Source organism: Amphiura filiformis, chromosome 2 (assembly GCF_039555335.1).
Source record: "Amphiura filiformis chromosome 2, Afil_fr2py, whole genome shotgun sequence".
Classification (NCBI taxonomy): domain Eukaryota; kingdom Metazoa; phylum Echinodermata; class Ophiuroidea; order Amphilepidida; family Amphiuridae; genus Amphiura; species Amphiura filiformis.
Window position 1 is genome coordinate 46,921,634 of NC_092629.1, and position 4,689 is coordinate 46,926,322.

The following is a 4,689-nucleotide window of genomic DNA, read 5'->3' on the forward strand; positions in this document are numbered from 1 at the left end:
AATTTCTTATGTATTACTTTGTTTTGTAATGAAAATCGGGATATTTTATTTAACCACTTTAAGAACCATTTCACATAAAATTACACGTTGTTTACAAAAGATGTATAAAGTGATGGTAATGATTATGTCTCAAAAAACGTACAGGTTTTATTTATTTTTTATTTTTTTATTTTGTTTATTATTTTTTTTGGTTTTGTGTTTTATTTCTTGTAAATCGTACAAAGGATAATATTATGCCAAAAATTTTATTTGTTTGTTACATAGTACAACATTTTTTCTCCTTAGGGGTAACTATGTCGGAGTACGGCCCTATCTTGGTGGTCCTCCTTGCACTGAGTGTACCATAGGCGGCCGCACACACTGTTACCAAAACAAGCTATGCAGTAAGTAAAACAAGATTTTTTTTTTACTAATGTCATGTGATCAAGTTAAATGAATCACTTGTTAAACAAATCAATTTCAGGCAACCGTTAATGTGTTGTACATTTTGTTAATCACCCAGCAAACACAAAACGTTTTCGACATCATTCGCAAAAGGTTATAAAATGTTGTCAGAAAACATTTAAATGTCGGGTTATATAAAGGGTATATTAAGAGTATAAAACGTTTTCACAACCTTAAAAACATTTTTTGATAATCTACTGCTCAGCAAACAAAAATGTTTTACAGAAAACGTTTAAATGTCGGGTTATATAAAGGGTATAAAAACGTTTTAATAACATTCCAAAAACATTCTTAAAAACTTGATACAAAACATTCTAAACAGAATGTTATTTTAGAGTTGAAAAAATATTTTGCGAAAAATGTTTGCCCAAAATATTTTCAATAACCTTTTAAAAACGTTTTCATGAGCTTCATATAACCCGACATTTAAATGTTATTAAAAGGTTTTGAAAAAACATTTTAAGAACATTTCTGTGTTTGCTGGGTTCAAACATTTTAACATAATGTTATTTAGGTATTGACACAATATTTGGCAAAAATGTTGGCAAAAATAGTTTACAATAACATTTTGAAATACTGTTGTAGTGTATTTTCATACAAAACGTTTTAAAACGTTATCATGACCTTTATATAACCCGACATTTTAATGTTATTAAAACGTTTTTATCTAAACCAAAAGCCAAAATATAACTTATTTAAAACGTTTTTACAACGTTTTTGTGTTTGCTGGGCAGTTGATTGATTAATTGCACCAATGTTATTGAGGCCTGCATTTACAACCAGAGGATGATTTAAGCACTTCCCAACATTCCACTATGTTACTTGCGGTTTAGGCTATAGCCACAGTATAGCATAGCTGTGTGAGCGAACATGACACCACTACTCGCCCACTGCATATAGACCTACTGCACGTGCATGGTTTAATTTGAATTTGTACAGTTATATTTATATAAAAAACGCTGTGAAGATGCTGGTCGATTTTACATTTTATGTTATCTACAGAAGGTGTGAATTTTCTTTTAAACACACATCACTTTTGTTCTGAAATCGACCAAATAATAATGACACACGCACAATTCTAAAACAACATCTTTTGCACAGAGTTCAATGGGATTTGAAAAGTAAAGTGGCAGTTGAAACTCTAGTGATAACACTTTTGCAGTGCATGTGGGGCTTCCTTAAATCATCCTCTGATTTACAACATACTTAAAAGGGCATTTCGTGATCCACAGCATCATCCCCCACTTTTCTCAAAAAGAGTACAGATTTTTATACCACTGGAAACCTCTGGCCCCGGGCCTCTGGCTATATTATATTTATTTACAAAAAAAAAGAACATTTCTTGCAGATTAATTCGTTTAGCAAAATCATCGTGACATTTGAATTATGTTCTGGTACACCAGAACAAAATTACAACACATTGTCTATGGAGCAGTGTAATGCACATAATCATGCAGAAGTCACGAACACAAAGGGGCTGTGAAATAATTTTGGGGATCCAAATTAGCAAAATGTAAATTTTCTAGATATATAGGCGTATTGCGAGCACAGCGAGCAGTAAAATGTGCATATTAATGCGTTTACGTACTGTTTTTCTCTTTTTATTTAAAGCCTTTTTTGAAAGGCACCACATGAATGTGTGCCAAATATTGCCTGCACATTCTCCCCTCTTGGCTTGCCAATAATTCTTGTCTCCCCCAAATTTGACCCTCCCACAGGGCTTATGATTATTGCACAGCCCCTAAGGTGGTATATCTTGCCTATAATGGTCATGACTTTGGAATACGTAAAGCATTACATAATTACGAAAACGTTTTGAAATCGGCTGTTCAACTGTATTTACAGTGGATTGCGATGCATAATGTGCCCCAAAATGGCTTGTCCCCCGCCTTTTGGCTTGCTAAAATTACCCCCCCCATTACGGCTGGCCAAGTTATTCTTTCCTCCCCCCAATGTCCCCTAGGGCTTATACTTAATGCACAGGCCCTTGTATCTTTCCTCAAATGGTAATGACTTCGGAATACCTAAAGGATTTCATAAATTACCAACACGTTTTGACGTCGGCTGCTCAATATTATTGTATTTACAGGGGATTGCGACGGAGAAGGTGTTACCGGATGTGGTAAGTAGTAGTATTAGAAGTAGAGGTAGAAATAGAAGTAGAACTAGTAGAAGTAGTAGTAGTAGTAGTAGTAGTAGTAGTAGTAGTAGTAGTAGTAGTAGTAGTAGTAGTAGTAGTAGTAGTAGTAGTAGTAGTAGTAGTAGTAGTGGTAGTAGTAGTAGTAGTGGTAGTGGTAGTAGTAGTGGTAGTAGTAGTAGTAGTAGTAGTAGTAGTAAGTAGTAGTATTAGTAGTAGTAGTAGTAGTAGTAGTAGTAGTAGTAGTAGTAGTAGTAGTAGTAGTAGTAGTAGTAGTAGTAGTAGTAGTAGTAGTAGTAGTAAATGAAGCACAGCACTGCTACTACAGCCCTTTGCATTACAAATAATAATAATAATAATAATAATAATAATAATAATAATAATAATAGTTCTAACCCTAACCTAAACCCTAGCCCTAACCCAAATGTAATATTAATGCATTTTAATATGTAAATTGTGCATTTTAGGCAGAGGATACTTTTTAAAAACTTTTTACCACATAATTTCCCTCATTCTTCAAGCCCTGTCCTCTTTCGGGGGCTAATTTAAAGTTTAAGCTGCGCTTGTTGGATATCAGTATTTCGCGGTCAGTGCTTCTTTGTAGCCCTGCAGGGCAAAATAGTTGGATATCCACAATTCGCGGTTAGTGGTTCTTTTTTAACCAAAGAATTTTTGCCAAAGCTCACTACCATTCGCAAGATGCTGTGAACTATCAAATCGCAACAGTTTAAAATAGTTGTTAACCTTAATATTGCTTACTATTTATTGTCGATCGTATCATGCTTGTATCCTTTCAGATTGTAAGGTATATTGCGATAACTGTGGGGAAAGGGACGACTACAACTGTGGATGTGATTGTCTCGATTTTAATTACTTTGGTAATACGTGCTCAAGTAAGTAACGTAATTGCAAGAGAAAGATTTGATCTCGGCGAAAATGTAAAAATAAAATGTGTATAAATTGCTTAAAAGTGAAGGATAAGTCATTGGAATTGTCATTAGGTGTTTTCGAAAAACAAGGGAAAACAGCAGATGTGGGAAAGTTGAAGCCCCATTCAAATACATGTAGAGAAATAACAGATTCATATAAAATGCCGTATTTTGTATTTTATACACGCCTTTCGGCTTAACGATTTGCAGGCTACGTATGTCCACGTAGCTGCCTTTTGTATTTTAAAATATGTAGCACTGTTATGCGGCCCATACACGTTCAATGTTATTGATTAATATCAAAGACCCTACATACAAATGTGGATACAAAATCTACCATTGAACACGCACAATGGTAGATTTTGTATCCACACCTGCATCTAGGGTCCCCAATATTGATCAATATTTTGATCGTGTATGGGCCGCATTAAGGTGTCAACTCTGAAGGTAGTGGGACTTAGATGCTCCCGGGACTTACTTTGATCATGTGATGAACAATTTCAAACTCAGTGCCGTTATGAAATTAACATTTATTGGATTCCTCTGCAAATATAATTTCAAAGTCGAATATGAGGCAGCCATTTACACGTATGATTTTTTTTTTGCATTCACTAGGATCAACAACATGCTCATCTATCAGAGCACATTTCTTTAGCCCCAATACAGTTGCACATTCATTGAATGAACTTTGAAAATTTGGGTACACAAACTCATACTCTGCAACTTGAGGTCACATTTTGTACTATGAGTGTTTAATTGAGGTTATTGAACTATGCAATTGGAATGAGGCTATTATGGTCCATAGTGATTCACACGACGAGTTATATTGCCCTAATATCAATACTGTCGTTTCTTTCAGCTCCCTGTGCGGATAATCATCAAAATTGTAGAAATGGCTGGTATCCTAAGCAGTGTAGTAAATATGCGTTCGTTAGAGATGGATGTCCTCTTATGTGTGACGAATGTGGTAAGATTAGTCGCCTAATATATTCATCACGTGTATTGCCAAATAATTGTACGGCGCGAAATTCTGACAGACCTGTTTTAGTTCATTAGTCATTACGATTTACGATGATAACAAACATAATAATTTACCACTAGTTTCAATTTAGAAATATCGGCATCAAGACCCAACAAATAACATTTGTAATTTATTTGACGCTCTTAGGAAATCAAGTT

At 34.6% G+C, this 4,689-nt stretch overlaps 1 long non-coding RNA gene across 1 annotated transcript; it reads left to right on the forward strand.

Annotated features, from left to right (window-relative positions):
• The first annotated feature begins 285 nt into the window (after positions 1–285).
• On the forward strand, positions 286–3,474 carry LOC140136081 (uncharacterized). The gene is made up of 3 exons (XR_011856611.1): positions 286–383; positions 2,534–2,566; positions 3,379–3,474. It is a non-coding gene; the product is annotated as an uncharacterized lncRNA (long non-coding RNA).
• The last annotated feature ends 1,215 nt before the right edge of the window (positions 3,475–4,689 follow it).